This window comes from Schistocerca piceifrons, chromosome 1 (genome assembly GCF_021461385.2).
Source record: "Schistocerca piceifrons isolate TAMUIC-IGC-003096 chromosome 1, iqSchPice1.1, whole genome shotgun sequence".
Lineage (NCBI taxonomy): Eukaryota > Metazoa > Arthropoda > Insecta > Orthoptera > Acrididae > Schistocerca > Schistocerca piceifrons.
Genome location: NC_060138.1, coordinates 268,507,083 through 268,526,165, shown reverse-complemented (window position 1 = coordinate 268,526,165; position 19,083 = coordinate 268,507,083).

The window sequence follows — 19,083 nt, the reverse complement described above, 5'->3', positions numbered from 1 at the left end:
CTGAAAAAATGTTTTGTGGGCAGCTCTTATAGATTTTTCTTTCTTTCTTTTTCACACGAGTGATGCCACGGCACTGGGCCAGAAGCCGCCCCTGATGGTCGATTTAATGTTTAGTTGCATTTGATCATGGCGTTACACCAAAGTTTCCACAGAAGAAACGTTCTAGGTTCTAGTTTTGCGTTAAAACCGATGATGCCATACTACAGATCTGTAGCTCTTAGGTCGGCCGATGTGGCCGAGCGGTTCTAGGCGCTTCAGTCCGGAACCGCGGTGCTGCTACGATCGCAGGTTCGAATCCTGCCTCGGATATGGATGTGTGTGATGTCATTAGGTTAGTTAGGTTTAATTACTTGTAAGTCTAGGGGACTGATGACCTCAGATGTTAAGTCCCATAGTGTTTAGAGCCATTTGAACCATTTTGTAGCTCTTAGCAGTTGTCTGCTAGGTACTCCAAGGAATGAGTACGTTTGGGGAGTAGACTGAGATGATGTCCATGGAATATATGTTAATTATTTTAGAAAGAAATCTTGGTTGAACGTCTCAGAGTTATTCACTATGTTTAACAGGACGGGAGGTCTCTTGCATTAAGAAACAATGGGTGATTTGTGTGTAAGGGTACGATTTAGCAGAAATTTATTCTGATAATTTATTTTATTGCAGTCTGCTGGTAGTGATCGAGCCAAGAAATTCAGGATATTAGAGTTTTTCTTATCCCTGGATCATTTCATGACACAGATGAGGGAATCGACTGAGAAGTGGCTAACCTGTATCGCTAGCCACATCTCACCCTTGACTAAAAATGACAGCCAGGATGTAGCAAATGCACCTAGTATTGTAATGTCAGGTATAGCAGTGATTCCGAGATGAGAGCTTTACAGTGATGAAGTTGATTGAAATGTGAAGGAATATTGAGAACCAGAAGACGTATGTGTGTTATATTCTGTTGCGCAATTCATTGCTATGATACCGTGGCCTAATTGGGTCGGAGCAGCGCCGAGCATAGCCAGCAGAGGACGTGAGAAGTAGCAGCTCGCCGCACGCCAGGGTGTCAACATGGAGAGCGGTACTTAGGTCAGTTACGCCAGCCGAGCAACACCAGAATATTCCACGGACCTACCGGGGAAGAGTAACAGCAGACATCAGCGACAGCAAGCCGTATTGAAGGACCGACAGCCCGCTCGTCAACATCGTCAGTCGTTAGGCGTCGTTGACACGCAGCGCCTGTGTCATTTAGCGCCGCCACCATTCGGAGTCGTCGCTGCCATCGTAGTCATCGTAGTAGTCCCCGTCGTAACGCAGGTCGTCGCCTAGGAGACGCCAGAGCGACGCCGCCGCCGAAGCTGTCGTCAGACGCCGTCAATAGGCAGTGGCGAGTCATGGGAGTCATCGCCCGGGATGGACTGTCGCCATCGTCCTGGGACACTGCCGCCACAAACGCCATGACTGGGTCAGAAGCCGGCGACTCTAACTCGTCGACGCTAGACAGTCACCACTTGGGATGGTTGCTGAGACAGGGCACTGACCCATCTCACTGCCGCCAGGCAACTCCAACCGCGATCACAACAGATGCCCGTGGCTTGTGGTTCCAGCCTCCGCAGTACGACCCAGCAAGGCCAGAGCGCCTGTGCCGAGGCAGCAGATTCGAGTTACGCCAGCGCAGCTACAGACGCAGCAGCGGGCGCCTGGCTGAGCGTCTGCCGGCCCCTTCATCGAAGTAAACCTCTCCCACAGGGCCTACAATCAATGTATTGCAGCTGGTCAATAAACGTTGTTATTATGTCATCAGGAGTTATCTGTAGACATACCTCACCCTCCTCTTACTCTCTCCCAACAGAGAACCCACGTTCGAACCCCCTTACAGGCAGGGGAGTCCCGTGCTTGTTAACATGACTCATTTACACCGTTATCAGTCAGATGTGGCCGTGTATAGCACTAACGAACTGTACTTGTGTTTTCTTTACTGTGATTCTATAACGAGCTGTAAAGGATGGACACCAAGCTGTTAGTGGGATCCGAAAATGAAGCATCGAAAGGCCGATGCCAAGGTGACTCTCTTGGGACACTCGCAGCTGTTTGCTTTCGGAGCTGGGCCATGAGCGCGCAGCAGGGACAAAGCTGCTGGTCGGGCTTTTGTGCGGACGGATGTCCTGGCGCCAGACGCCAGCATATCCCGGCATAGGACAATGTGGCGTGATGGCGCTATGATGGTAAAAATACGAACGGTCAAATACGAACGGTCAAAGTAGCCACCAGACATCATAGACTACTTGCATGTGGACGAGGTAAAACATGTTGCTGGCCTGGGGAATTCGTTGAAATGTTATGCTAGTGTACATGAATACAGGCTCTAGTGAGAGACATCTTAGAAATCAGACCAAAAAACACCTGAGGTATGCCGTTATAACGATGTGGGTTACTCTACCCATAGGGGTGAAAACGTGCAGGTGGAAAGAACACGCCTTGTCATTGATGGACGGGTTCTGACGGTCTGTCTTACAGTCCACGTTTTCGGCAGAGAAATGCATTAAAGAAGTGGATTGGAAAAGGAGTTAATACGGAGCCAATGGAGAGAAGTGGATTGGAAAGGGAGTTAATACGGAGCCAATGGAGGAGGTAAGAGAGACCTTATAAACTTATACTTAATATAACACGTTCAATTCCACCTTAACGCGGACGTGGCCTTTACAATATCAAGTACCAAAAAAATAAAAAGAACAACACGTCATTCAGGTGTGAAGGAGCCGTGGCTTCCAGGATTCTAATCCTGGGTGTTATTGGCTCCTATTCATACATGTGGTCTTCGAGGTGGGTAAAATTTAAGCATGGAGAGTAGGCTGGGAACTTGCGGACCAGGTTGCGCGCGACGTCCACTGCTCTTCCCGCAACTTGCTGTTACCAATCCTTAACCATTTCGTTAGCCGCGGGAAACATGCTTCCCGCTACAATGAACTCGCTCCTAGTCCCGTGGGATTCACAGTTCCCACCTCTGTACGGTGCTACCACCTAGTGAACAGTACAGGGTACTACTTCCAATCGGAAGTTCCCGACATTTTTGCTGTACCTTCGCGCGGGCATTGTATAGCCGAGTGTTGCTCTGTAGAGGAGCCTTTCAGTGCTGTTTGCGTGACAGTTTGTGATTTTTTTCCTCAAAGCTATAGTATTTACCCAAATTTGTGAAGGAAAAAGTTGGAACGAGGAGAATTCCAGTTTCAAAGAAAAGGAGCCATTTCTGCAGTAAAATGGATGGATAACCGTTCAGTCACTTTCCTGTCCTCAATTCATGACCCATGAGAAACAGCCACTGTGAAAAGGAAAAACAAGGATGGTACTAATACAGAGATATCTTGTCCTGAAGTTGTGGCAGAATGCAACAAAATAATGGGTGGTGTCGATAAGTTTGATCAATTACAAGAAAGGTGTGCTATTGGCAGACGTTCGTAAAATGGTGACACAGAATATTTTATTTCCTGGTGGACGTCGCTGCAGTGAACAGTTTTATCCTGTGGAAAATAAGTAAAAGATAAATTGTACAGCATGATCAGCTTACATACAGGATCCATCTAGCCAGACAGCTGATCGCTGGCTTCTCATCCCAAAAAAGGCGTGGACAAAAACCTGTCTTTCTGGGAAAAAGGGGCAAAATACCTGAAGATTTTCGTCATGTGGCTGTACGGGAGCACAACCCATTTTAGGAGAAACCTACTGGACGTGCCGTCATTGTAGTACCGAAGCTGCCGGAAGGAGCACTCGCTGTGTTTGTACATATTGTCAAATACCACTTTGCATAGACCCATGTTTCAGAAAATTTCATGGCAAGTAATTGTGAATAATCATTGTAACAAGAGAAGTAAATTTATCAAATAAATATGACATATATTGAAAAAGTTGTTTTTGTCATTTAACTCCAAGGAAGGGCAGTGGGAAGAATACTTCCCACCTTTTTGTGTGACCTCACTTTCACAGTTGGAGCAAATTTGATATTCTGTATGACAAATATACCTATCTGTTAACTACTATCTGCTCTCCATTCATTAAAAAAACTGCTCAATAATTTTGCCCACGAAAGGGTTAAGCGAGCCGGCAAACCTTTCCTTCGACCGATTTAACCACTCGTGGCTTTTCGAGGCTTGCACCGGACAGCCGCAGTCCCCCAAAAGCCACAACTTTCCAGCCACTTGTCCTGCAGTTAACTGACTGTAACCGAACCCGTTAAACCAACTGTAACAGAACCCGTTAAACCAACAACACACACCTCGACGGAAGACCCTAGCTCGCGACATGTAATCAGATCGATACCGGCAACCCAAGTAGTTAGTAGCGCCAGCGGAGTGCCATGCTGCCAAAATTAAAGCGGCCACGGCTCAATAGTGAATCATTATTATTCATCCTTGGAAAGTGCAACGTTATTTATGAAGTAAATTCTAGATATTGTAATTGATGACTTTAATATCGCAGCTATTAAATCCCATGTCATTGTAAAGAGCTAGAGAACGTTCAAAGAGATCATAACTACAATCGATATTTACAAGAAACGGTTGAGGTCTCACAAAATAATAGCGTGAAAGCTGCTGTTGTCACATAATTTGGGTACCAGAGAAACAGGATTAGCACAGCTTGTCGTCAGGCGAAGATGGAGCCACAGTGTTTGTCAAGTCTATCGTCTCACTGAATGCCGTTGTTGTATATGTCCGTTCTCTGGCATCTGAGAACGATTCTCTAAGAAAATGTACAGGTTTGGACACAGAACAATAAAACTACATCTACATCTACATTTATACTCCGCAAGCCACCCAACGGTGTGTGGCGGAGGGCACTTTACGTGCCACTGTCATTACCTCCCTTTCCTGTTCCAGTCGCGTATGGTTCGCGGGAAGAACGACTGTCTGAAAGCCTCCGTGCGCGCTCTAATCTCTCTAATTTTACATTCATGATCTCCTTGGGAGGTTTAAGTAGGGGGAAGCAATATATTCGATACCTCATCCAGAAACGCACCCTCTCGAAACCTGACGAGCAATCTACACCGCGATGCAGAGCGCCTGTCTTGCAGAGTCTGCCACTTGAGTTTGTTAAACATCTCCGTAACGCTATCACGGTTACCAAAGAACCCTGTGACGAAACGCGCTGTTCTTCTTTGGATCTTCTCCATCTCCTTCGTCAACCCGATCTGGTACGGATCCCACACTGATGAGTAATACTCAAGTATAGGTCGAACGAGTGTTTTGTGAGCCACCTCCTTTGTTGATGGACTACATTTTCTAAGGACTCTCCCAATTAATCTCAACCTGGTACCCGCCTTACCAACAATTAATTTTATATGATCATTCCACTTCAAATCGTTCCGCACGCATACTCCCAGATATTTTACAGAAGTAACTGCTACCAGTGTTTGTTCTGCTATCATATAATCATACAATAAAGGATCCTTCTTTCTATGTTTAACAATACGCTACATTTGTCTATGTTAAGGGTCAGTTGCCACTCCCTGCACCAAGTGCCTATCTGCTGCAGATCTTCCTGCATTTCGCTACAATTCTCTAATGCTGCAACTTCTCTGTATACTACAGCATCATCCGCGAAAAGCGGCATGGAACTTCCGACACTATCTACTAGGTCATTTATATATATTGTGAAAAGCAATGGTCCCATAACACTCCCCAGTGGCACGCCAGAGGTTACTTTAACGTCTGTAGACGTCTCTCCATTGATAACAACATGCTGTGTTCTGTTTGCTAAAAACTCTTCAATCCAGCCACACAGCTGGTCTGATATTCCGTAGACTCTTACTTTATCAGGCGACAGTGCGGAACTGTATCGAACGCCTTCCGGAAGTCAAGAAAAATAGCATCTACCTGGGAGCCTGTATCTAATATTTTCTGGGTCTCATGAACAAATAAAGCGAGTTGGGTCTCACACGATCGGTGTTTCCGGAATCCATGTTGATTCCTACATAGTAGATTCTGGGTTTCCTCGATGAATTATTCAGATACAATTCTACCCTTGAATGACGTTTACTAATTTTCTATGTTCATACTCGCAGAATCCATGCGAAAAGTAGCTCATACAATAGCTATGCCATGAGCGCATAAGTATTCTTTGTAGTACTCTCTCTGGTGGTTGTTAGAAAAAAAGAAAGGGAGCTTCCGAGATTGTCTTCGTGCCGATTAGCCTGAGCTTGGTTTGGATGAACTGTAATCTGATTATTGAGATTTATCACAGAACTGATACGAACTGTACGATTAAAAGGAAATATATATAGATTGCTCCTTCACATAAAAGGTGTGTATTTGAAATTTGAGAATTAATGATATTTATCTATATATTGCGTAGTTGTTAATCAGAAGCGAACTTCCGAAAGACTGGATACGAACCTGCACTTAATAATCCAAGAGCTCCATTACTTCTTCGGAAGGTTAAACTTCATCAAAGCCAAATATCCGCTTGATATGAGGTTTCCCGACTGATTATACAACGCTCCCAAAATTACGAAGCATTTTATTTGTACAGATTAGCAGACTGTCGCAAAGCACGAGCCTGCAGAGAAGAAGAATCATCGCCTGATTTCATTCTAACAAGTAAAATTTCAGAATCATTTTGAGTGACTGAGCTATGACTGTGTTTCCTATCATGAATGATTGATTGCTCGAACGAATCGAGAGCTACAGAATTACATAGAATAGATAGAAGGAAAAAAATTACAGTGGCGACAGTGTCACAGGACTCTCTTGGATTGTTATATATGTATTGTTTTGTTTCATGAAAACCAACGAGAACGAGAGGTAACTAATCTGAAGAGAGATTCGGTGCCCATAGTAAAATATTGCTGATACCAAGAAACGATTTCAACTATTGGACAACACCGAGACTACAGAACAAGGCCAGAGAAATTTGATTTTTTTATCCTGTAGTTAAAATAGTTTGAAATCAATTTAGAAAGAAATTTTTTCCAGATAGTAGTTAGATTGTAGAATTGTATATTGTGTGATTTTCGTATCTGGACATCGAACTTTATACCATCTGTGAAGTAATTTGAAAGTTAAGTGTGTCTACGACAGCAAATTTGAAACCTTATTTAGTGATTTGAACCTGATATTGACAGTTATTTAATGGTATTGACGAGAGCGGCATTTAAAATGTCATTGAATCAGCAACGAGAAGTGCAACAGCCTTCAGCTGTTTGCGCCGGAGCAGAGGCCACGGATAGCAATTCTGAGACTGTTGTGGCTAGCGGTAGCAATACAAATAATCCCGCTGGTTCAGAAAACATTCATACAACAGCTGATCAGACTGTTGTTGACACATTAGTTGTTATTATGCAACAGTTGTCTCTTATTAGCCGAAGGCCAAGCGGAGGTAAAACGAGACTTATCCGTTATACAAAATGAACTCCTAAATCAATTAGCCGTAAATCAAACAGAATTACAAAATCAATTAAGAGCAACCTTTACCGAATTAGATCAGAGATTAAATACCCAGACACAGGAAATAAAAGAACAGGCAGAAAAGACCGAACAGAATCTTATTGCTCGAATTGAGCAGGTCCGCCAACAATGCCAAGAAAACAATAACAAATTAAAAGCGGAACTAACCGAATATGTATCCGTCAAAATTGACACGATACAAAAACAAGTAGAACTGTTTCCTCAAGTAATACAAGCTCAAAAGGACATACAGTGTTCCGTAGCTATGATACCAGAAATAACAGCATCCCAAGATAATCTAAAGACGCAATTTGACGAAGTGAAGGAAAAACAGGAGACAGTGGAACATAGAATGAATGTACTTGCGGGAAAGTTTTCAGAAATGACATTAGAGAGGCAAAATTCTCCTTCGGAAACGATGGAAGAAACTGTGAAAGTAGCTTTACAGTCAATTTCAGAGAGTTCCGAGGATAATTTTTTTAACAAAAAGTTAAAGGAAGTTCGAGAACAACTTGGCGAAGATTTCTCGCGTTGGAAAGAAAATATCGAAAGATCACTAAATCTCTCGCAGGAGGATTTAGAAACACCGAGAAGTAGGAAACAAAACTCTCAATCTGTGCGTGACATTCCGTCCACGTCAAGATCCGATGTAGACAGAATTGGAACGCCACAAGTTAGATTCGATATAACGGATAGCCACAGGGAAAAGTACGAACAGGATGATTTTTAGAATCGTAGTAGCGTTGAGGAGAAGATGATTAAACAGAGACAATTTCAAATCTTTAACCCTGACAAAAAGAATGTTCATCCTGTAGTCTTTATTCGAAGTTTCAGGGGTCTATTTCCACGATCTTGGACAGAATGGCAAAAGATTAGTTTTGTATCTGGATATATACAAGGAACAGGAGCATTGTGGGCATCCGAACAAACATCTTCTTGTAAATGTTACAAAGAATTTGAGCAGGCTTTTCTAGCAAAATATTGGTCTGCTGGAGTACAAGAAAGACTTAGGCAGGAAGTATTATATCCTGAGCCTTTCTCGTTTTCTAGAGGATCTCTAAAGAGATATTTTGAGAAATACATTAATAAATCTTTGTATTGGGATGCACCGATTCCTTTGCCGGATATACTTAGAATACTCAAGTCCAGACTACCCACAAGTATAAGAAATCAGCTGTTATATATAAATAAGGATATAGACTCATTTATGACTACGCTTGATCGTATTGATATAATTGAGGAGGACAATAAAAGGGCAAGAGAAATGTCATATCAAAGAAGAGTAACAGAAGCGAATCCGAGATGCAACTCAAGTGGGAATGGCGGTAATGGTAGCAGTAACAATAATCATAACCAACTACACTCTCCGAGGAGACTTAGCAATGGACAAAATGCAAACAATAATTATTACCATAATGTAAACTTTAGTAATGATGCAGCGAGGGGCTATTTTTAGGAACAATAGGAATTTTAATCGATATAATCCAATGTATGGCAACACAGGACAGTTATATCAACACCAGCAAAACAACAACAATAATTACACGAATCAAGCAAGACAATATAGACCGAATTCACCACAACAACCGATAATCACTGAAGTAGCTGAAGAGACAAATACCAATCGGACCAACAGTCAGTCAAACTAAACGTGACCGCATCGTGCCCCGGAGGAGCGGTCAGGGGATCTGTTAGGGGCGAAACAGTAAAATTACAATTGTTAAGATATAATGATGGTGAGCTGTTGACTGAAGAGTTAACAAAGGATTTAATAACTTGTCATAATGACAGATCGAGTGTTCCGGTATCGGAAGTATTTGTTGAAATAGAGGAAGTTCCAACGAATGTGATATTAGACACCGCCGCTTCCGCCAATGTCATCTCAGGCGCTCTTTTTCGGAGAATTATTAGGAAGAAGAAGGTACCAATTTTGCCAGTACAGAACTGCAAAATCATCGGAGCTGTTGGAGCACGCTCTCCCAACGTCAAAATACAAACACAATTAGAGATGAAAGTGGGAAATGTAGCAATAAAATGCACGTTCCTTGTAGTGGAGAAGTTATTAACGGACTGTATTCTTGGTATTGGGAGTATGCAGGAGTACGAGTGTCAGATTGATTTTTTGGGAGGAATAGTTAAATTTAGATTAATTGGAGAAGAGATAGCACTGGATTTAAATACACTCCTGGAAATGGAAAAAAGAACACATTGACACCGGTGTGTCAGACCCACCATACTTGCTCCGGACACTGCGAGAGGGCTGTACAAGCAATGATCACACGCACGGCACAGCGGACACACCAGGAACCGCGGTGTTGGCCGTCGAATGGCGCTAGCTGCGCAGCATTTGTGCACCGCCGCCGTCAGTGTCAGCCAGTTTGCCGTGGCATACGGAGCTCCATCGCAGTCTTTAACACTGGTAGCATGCCGCGACAGCGTGGACGTGAACCGTATGTGCAGTTGACGGACTTTGAGCGAGGGCATGCGGGAGGCCGGGTGGACGTACCGCCGAATTGCTCAACACGTGGGGCGTGAGGTCTCCACAGTACATCGATGTTGTCGCCAGTCGTCGGCGGAAGGTGCACGTGCCCGTCGACCTGGGACCGGACCGCAGCGACGCACGGATGCACGCCAAGACCGTAGGATCCTACGCAGTGCCGTAGGGGACCGCACCGCCACTTCCCAGCAAATTAGGGACACTGTTGCTCCTGGGGTATCGGCGAGGACCATTCGCAACCGTCTCCATGAAGCTGGGCTACGGTCCCGCACACCGTTAGGCCGTCTTCCGCTCACGCCCCCACATCGTGCACCCCGCCTCCAGTGGTGTCGCGACAGGCGTGAATGAAGGGACGAATGGAGACGTGTCGTCTTCAGCGATGAGAGTCGCTTCTGCCTTGGTGCCAATGATGGTCGTATGCGTGTTTGGCGCCGTGCAGGTGAGCGCCACAATCAGGACTGCATACGACCGAGGCACACAGGGCCAACACCCGGCATCATGGTGTGGGGAGCGATCTCCTACACTGGCCGTACACCACTGGTGGTCGTCGAGGGGACACTGAATAGTGCACGGTACATCCAAACCGTCATCGAACCCATCGTTCTACCATTCCTAGACCGGCAAGGGAACTTGCTGTTCCAACAGGACAATGCACGTCCGCATGTATCCCGTGCCACCCAACGTGCTCTAGAAGGTGTAAGTCAACTACCCTGGCCAGCAAGATCTCCGGATCTGTCCCCCATTGAGCATGTTTGGGACTGGATGAAGCGTCGTCTCACGCGGTCTGCACGTCCAGCACGAACGCTGGTCCAACTGAGGCGCCAGGTGGAAATGGCATGGCAAGCCGTTCCACAGGACTACATCCAGCATCTCTACGATCGTCTCCATGGGAGAATAGCAGCCTGCATTGCTGCGAAAGGTGGATATACACTGTACTAGTGCCGACATTGTGCATGCTCTGTTGCCTGTGTCTATGTGCCTGTGGTTCTGTCAGTGTGATCATGTGATGTATCTGACCCCAGGAATGTGTCAATAAAGTTTCCCCTTCCTGGGACAATGAATTCACGGTGTTCTTATTTCAATTTCCAGGAGTGTAGAAAGGAAACTGTGCATGAGAAATATTGTCGCGGTGCCATAATTCAATTAATTGACACTACAAACGGTCGTTGGAAGGAGCTTTCAAAGGATTTGATACAACAGGAGGACTTTAACCAAACAACAATGATAAAAGCTAGTGAATCAAATCAGCTTACCGGAGAACAAAGGCAGCACCTTCATTATTTGTCAGAGGCATATGAAGAGATTTTTGATGAGAAACCAGGAATTATTAAAGGGTATATTTGTCACCTACAAGTAAAGCCACATCAGACTTACTGTTACACGCACTATCCGATCCCCTGGCGTTTAAAACAATCTGTTCAAAAGGAGATAAATAGTATGTTAGAATGGAACTTTATTGAGCCATCAACTAGTCCATATTGTTCTCCGCTCTTAGTCGTTCCAAAACCTGGAGGCAACGTAAGATTAGTTCTGGATGCGAGAGAGATTAATAAAATAATAGTACCTGTAAGAACTCATCCGGAAAATATAGATTCATTAATTCACAATTTCCAGGATGTTTCGTACTTAACTAGTGTTGATTTGAGAAGTTCGTACTGGCAGGTCCAAATGGATGAAGAATCTAGGAAATATACCGCATTTATCTATGCTGGGAGAAGTTACCAATTTAGAGTCGTCCCGTTCGGACTTAATATTAGTGCCGGAATATTTATTTCAGCGTTGGATTATGTTCTTGGACCAGAATTGCGTAGTCGTATAACTGTGTTTGTTGACGACTTATTAATAGCCACGAAAACATGGGAAGAGCATTTGCATATTTTGGAAAGGATTTTTGCTGTTTTCAAGAAAACCGGAATTACAGTAAACTTACAAAAGTCTCATTTCGCTTTACCACAAATTAAGTTCTTAGGACATATGATAGATGCGAAAGGTATCCTGCCTACCGAGAAGATAAGTGCAATTCGAAATTTTCCATCACCACGGAATAAAAGACAGCTGAAGGGATTTATAGGTATGGCATCGTTCTTCCGTCGTTTCATAAAGACTCAAGCCATGAATTCTGAGGCATTAAACCAGCTTCTACGGAAGGATGTGCCGTGGCAATGGACTGAAGAATGTGAACTAGCTTTTCGAGACATTAAAGACCAACTCGTTAACGCATCCTTATTATATCACCTTGATATGAATTGTGAGTTCTGTCTGTCCACGGATTCATCAGATGTGGGATTAGGTGCTTGTCTCTTCCAAATAAGGAAAATAAAAGGGGTACCAACATTCTGTCCGATAGCATTTGCTAGTCGAGTGTTATCACCCTGTGAAAGAGCTTATACGACCACAGAACTTGAAGCACTCGCGGTTATCTGGGCATTCAAGAAGTTTAACTATTATTTATATGGTTCGAAAACGATTGTATATTGTGACTATCAGTCACTAACCTTTTTGCAAACATGTAAATTATTACATCCTAGACTGTCACGTTGGACAATGACACTACAACAGTACCAATTTAAAATTATTCATGTGTCTGGCAAAGAAAATATTATTGCGGATGCGCTGTCAAGATCCCCAGAAGGTTTAACGCCGGAAATAGAATCAGTAAATACTTCGGATTTTCCAGTATTACTGTTGCAGGACAATATCTACAAGACTTATTATGTACATCTTTGTAGAGATATGGGAAATTTACAACGAAAAGACCATCGATGGAAGAAGATAATTCAGCTAAAGGAACAACAAAATTCAAGGGCTAGTTTAGATCATTATAAATTAGTAAATGGAGTATTATTCTTCAGACGTGGGAAGGACAACAATCCACGGTGGTGTGTATGTATCCCGAAGGAATATGAGGAAAAATTAATTTGGTTTACTCACTTATCATGGGGACATTTTGGTGTAATTAAATGTGCCAATAAAATAGGAGCATACTGTTATTTTCCGAATATTCGGAGAAAAGTGCACTAAACAATACAAAACTGTTTACTCTGTCAAAAGGCAAAACCGGATAATAGAGGTAGTAAGCATGTTCTGCATTCAATTATTCCACGAGAGCCAAGGGCGTTAATTTCGTGTGATATCTGCGGCCCTCTCCCACGATCAAGAGGAGGACTCAAATTCATTGTTGGATTCTTTGACGTGTTTACAAAATATGTAAAACTATATCCATTAAAGTGTGCTACTGCCAGAGCTGCTGTAGTGAGATTTGTGCGTGACTATCTTCCGCATGTAGGTTTACCGAAATCCATAAGTACAGATAATGCCAGAATTTTTACTGGATTTAAATGGAAGCAAACACTAACACAACTTGGTATTCAACAAATTTTGACATCATGTTACCATCCACAAGGTAGTCCAATAGAACGAGTTTTCCGAGAATTAAACCGATTTATGCGTACATACTGTCACAGTAAACAAACATCATGGGCTGATTATTTGTCAGAATTTGAACAAATATTTAATAATCTGACACATACCTCAACTAACTTTACTCCAACAGAGCTTATGTTTAGTCAGACTGAAAAGAACTTCTGGATAAACCATCTGCCAAAGTATGAAGACCAGAATTTAAAATGGGAGGAAAAGATTCGACTCGCACTTGTCAATTTAACTAAAAAGGCAATACAACGGAAATTGACATATGATAAACGGATTCACCGGATTCAGACGTTTCATCTTGGAGAAAAGGTTTTATTGAGGCGACACATCCATTCCTCGAAACTGATGAAGAACATAAAGAAATGGAATCTTATTTATACCGGACCTTATGTTATTGTAAATATACCAAATCCTCGATCATACTTGTTGGCATATCCCGAATCGAAAAGAATAAAGGGATTATTCCCGCATAATGATATTAAGAAATTTTTTAAAGGATCGTAGATCTGTGATACCAAATATGGAGAAGAATTTAGAGTGGAATTTGACTATGAGTCGAATGTGTATATAAATATCAAGAAGTTTATGTTGTCTAGAGGTTAAGAGACAGTGAGTCTACTCCTGTGATAGGTTAAGAGACAGTGAGATTTCTCCTGTGATAGGTTAAGAGACAGTGAGATTACTCCTGTGATAGGTTATCACAAAAATTTAAAGATAGGTAGAAGAATCTGTTAATTACTAGTGTTTGTAAGTGTGGACTATGAGCAGAAGCCACAGTGATATACAATGAAAGTGCATCTACATTTCCTCAAGACACGGCACTTATGTGAGAATTGCGTGTGAAACTTGAACAGTGTGGGATATGTAGGTAAATACGCTGTGTGTATCATGTGAGCTGTTCGCACGAGAAAACAAATGAACTGTGAAATGAAGCAACAGTCGATAATGTCGCTGCTGTAAACAATTGAAGAAACTCTCTGGTTGCGCGAGATAAAATTATTATAATTTTTAGTTTTCTTCATTATGCCTTCTTTACCAGGAGAATTAATTTAAGAATTTTAATTAACATTTTAAGAATAGCAGTTTGTGTGTTTCATATTATGGACATAATTGTTGAAATATATTTCCATAAATGTTCATGAGAGGATGAAGAAGAATCTGCGATTGGATGATTTGTTAAATGAACATACGTCATCATTAATGATATTTATTTGCAAGTGGATCTATAAATCAATTAATTATAAGAATAATGAAAATTTTTCAAATTATTCCTTTTGTGGAGTCAGTGTCATATGCCTATGTTTAAAATTTTTCATCAGGTGTAAACTTAAATTTTATCCATAATTTCGTAATTGAAAGCAAACCTTGGACAGATTCAATGCTCTACTTCCACCTGCACTATAACAAAACGAAGATTTGATTAAAAATTTTTTTGAGAGGAATACATTCGATATGAGCTACAACAAAATTTAAATGCCCACAGTCTATTTGGCAATGTTTTGGACAATCAGCAGTTGTAATGCAAAACAACTTTGGTATTGAGGACTACAAAAAAAAAAAAAAAAAATTCGCGATTGTCAGGACTGATGGATGTTCCAGTCTAGTACAGATGGAAGAATATAAGAATCCACTCCGATTTTGCGTTCAACGATGAAATATGGACTTCGTTGCCTTAATCCACTCTCTTCCAGGGATTTATTCAGTCAGAACCTTTTCTTATTCCACTTTAAACCTGTTTCATGTTCACGTCCCTGACCATCTGTTCCTGAGATCATCTCCTGTTTCTACGGCACGTTACCAGCTTCTATCCTGTACCATAAGCCATCGCCTGTCCTCCGTGCCGCGTCCACCAAACGCTGTACGTCGCCTACCCGGTGTCCGTACCCAGTGTTCCTGTTCCATTGACTTCACGAGATCGCCGGCTACATCGTCGAAAGAAGAATTTTGAAAATTTTTTTTGAGCAATATTGTAAAATTTTTTTTTTGCTATGAGGCACTTTTCCTTCGATCTAATCTATAGAGCTTCTATATATTTCAAAATTACTGGATTTAGGCTTTCCTATCTTCTTTAATACCTGAGCTGGGGTCTATTCTTCCGGGTTTTCCAGGGTTTCCCTGTGAAGGCCAGTTCCCAAATGGGTAGACCTTTTTCGTAATTACACCAATCTACATCTTCCCTGGTTATGTACTCGGGATGCGGGTATACCCCGGTACATGTAAAAGCTACAGCTTAGGTATTCTCGTAACTTATTGTCTTAACATGTTACCCATACTCTCTATAGTAAAATTCTACTAATTCAAAATATTCCTCTTTTGAATAAACAACCCAACAAATTTTTTTCTGTTAGCTCGCAAAGTGTATTATCATTAACTTTGCTCGCTGCGAGGGGCAATTGTAATATCTCTTTATATTCGATGAATTATTCAGATACAATTCTACCCTTGAATGACGTTTACTAATTTTCTATCTTCATACTCGCAGAATCCATGCGAAAAGTAGCTCATACAATAGCTATGCCATGAGCGCATAAGTATTCTTTGTAGTACTCTCTCTGGTGGTTGTTAGAAAAAAAGAAAGGGAGCTTCCGAGATTGTCTTCGTGCCGATTAGCCTGAGCTTGGTTTGGATGAACTGTAATCTGATTATTGAGATTTATCACAGAACTGATACGAACTGTACGATTAAAAGGAAATATATATAGATTGCTCCTTCACATAAAAGGCGTGTATTTGAAATTTGAGAATTAATGATATTTATCTATATATTGCGTAGTTGTTAATCAGAAGCGAACATCCGAAAGACTGGATACGAACCTGCACTTAATAAATAATCCAAGAGCTCCATTACTTCTTCGGAAGGTTAAACTTCATCAAAGCCAAATATCCGCTTGATATGAGGTTTCCAGACTGATTATACAAAGCTCCCAAAATTACGAGGCATTTTATTTGTACAGATTAGCAGACTGCCTTAAAGCACGAGCCTGCAGAGAAGAAGAATCATCGCCTGATTTCATTCTAACAAGTAAAATTTCAGAATCATTTTGAGTGACTGAGCTATGACTGTGTTTCCTATCATGAATGATTGATTGCTCGAACGAATTGAGAGCTACAGAATTACGTAGAAAAGAAAAGAAATTACAACCTGGGAGCCTGTATCTAATATTTTCTGGGTCTCATGAACAAATAAAGCGAGTTGGGTCTCACACGATCGCTGTTTCCGGAATCCATGTTGATTCCTACATAGTAGATTCTGGGTTTCCAAAAACAACATGATACTCGAGCAAAAAACATGTTCTAAAATTCTACAATAGGTCGACGTCAGAGATATAGGTCTATAGTTTTGCGCATCTGCTCGACGACCCTTCTTGAAGACTGGGACTACCTGTGCTCTTTTCCAATCATTTGGAACATTCCGTTCCTCTAGAGACTTGCGATACACTGCTGTTAGAAGGGGGACAAGTTCTTTCGCGTATTCTGTGTAGAATCGAATTGGTATCCCGTCAGGTCCAGTGGACTTTCCTCTGTTGAGTGATTCCAGTTGCTTTTCTATTCCTTGGACACTTATTTCGATGTCAGCCATTTTTTCGTTTGTGCGAGGATTTAGAGAAGGAACTGCAGTGCGGTCTTCCTCTGTGAAACAGCTTGGGAAAAAGGTGTTTAGTATTTCAGCTTTATGCGTGTCATCCTCTGTTTCAATGCCATCATCATCCCGGAGTGTCTGGATATGCTGTTTCGAGCCGCTTACTGATTTAACGTAAGACCAGGACTTCCTAGGATTTTCTGTCAAGTCGGTACATAGAATTTTACTTTCGAATTCACTGAACGCTTCACGCATAGCCCTCCTTACGCTAACTTTGACATCGTTTAGCTTCTGTTTGTCTGAGAGGTTTTGGCTGCGTTTAAACTTGGAGTGAAGCTCTCTTTGCTTTCGCAATAGTTTCCTAACTTTGTTGTTGCACCACGGTGGGTTTTTCCCGTCCCTCACAGTTTTACTCGGCACGTACCTGTCTAAAACGCATTTTACGATTGCTTTGAACTTTTTCCATAAACACTCAACATTGCCAGTGTCGGAACAGAAATTTTCGTTTTGATCTGTTAGGTAGTCTGAAATCTACCTTCTATTACTCTTGCTAAACAGATAAACCTTCCTCCCTTTTTTTATATTCCTGTTAACTTCCATATTCAGGGATGCTGCAACGGCCATATGATCACTGATTCCCTGTTCTGCACTTATAGAGTCGAAAAGTTCGGGTCTGTTTGTTATCAGTAAGTCCAAGATGTTATCTCCACGAGTCGGTTCTCTGTTTAATTGCTCGAGGTAATTTTCAGATAGTGCACTCAATATAATGTCACTCGATGCTCTGTCCCTACCACTCGTCCTAAACATCTGAGTGTCCCAGTCTATATCTGGTAGATTGAAATCTCCACCTAAGACTATAACATGCTGAGAAAATTTATGTGAAATGTATTCCAAATTTTCTCTCAGTTGTTCTGCCACTAATGCTGCTGAGTCGGGAGGTCGGTAAAAGGAGCCAATTATTAACCTAGCTCGGTTGTTGAGTGTAACCTCCATCCATAATAATTCACAGGAACTATCCACTTCTACTCTTCACAACAGGATAAACTACTACTAACAGCGACGAACACTCCACCACCGGTTGCATGCAATCTATCCTTTCTAAACACCGTCTGTACCTTTGTAAAAATTTCGGCAGAATTTATCTCTGGCTTCAGCCAGCTTTCTGTACCTATAACGATTTCAGCTTCGGTACTTTCTATCAGCGCTTGAAGTTCCGGTACTTTACCAACGCAGCTTCGACAGTTTACAATTACAATACCAATTGCTGCTTGTTCCCCGCATGTCCTGACTTTGCCCCGTACCCGTTGAGGCTGTTGCCCTTTCTGTACTTGCCCAAGGCCATCTAACCTAAAAAACCGCTCAGCCCACGCCACACAACCCCCGCTACCCGTGTAGCCGCTTGTTGCGTGTAGTGGACTCCTGACCTATCCAGCGGAACCCGAAACCCCACCACCCTATGGCGCAAGTCGAGGAATCTGCAGCCCACACGGTCGCAGAACCGTCTCAGCCTCTGATTCAGACCTTCCACTCGGCTCTGTACCAACGGTCCGCAGTGAGTCCTGTCGACGATGCTGCAGATGGTGAGCTCTGCTTTCATCCCGCTAGCGAGACTGGCAGTCTTCACCAAATCAGATAGCCGCCGGAAGCCAGAGAGGATTTCCTCCGATCTATAGCGACACACATCATTGGTGTCGACATGAGCGACCATCTGCAGATGGGTGCACCCTGTACCCTTCATGGCATCCAGAAGGACCCTTTCCACATCTGGAATGACGGGCAGTATCCCGGGCAACCACAGTCGTAGTCCGATCGGGGGATGCGTGGGACGAGCTGGCTGTCCCCAACAAATCCCCATCCGGACCCCCACAGTGATGCCCATTGGCAACAGCCTCAAGCTGTGTGACCGAAGCCAACGCTGCCTGAAGCTGGGAGCGAAGGGATGCCAACTCAGCCTGCATCCGAACACAGCAGTTGCAGTCCCTATCCATGCTAAAAACTGTTGTGCAAAGAACGTCTGAACTAATCTACAGAGAGCGCAAACAAATCGACACAAAATTTAAACGGTATTAAAATACAAGATTGCCTAGTAAATGCAGTAATGCTGCTACTTGCGCACTGCTGACACACTGCTCGGCGGCGGAAGGAGACTACGCGATT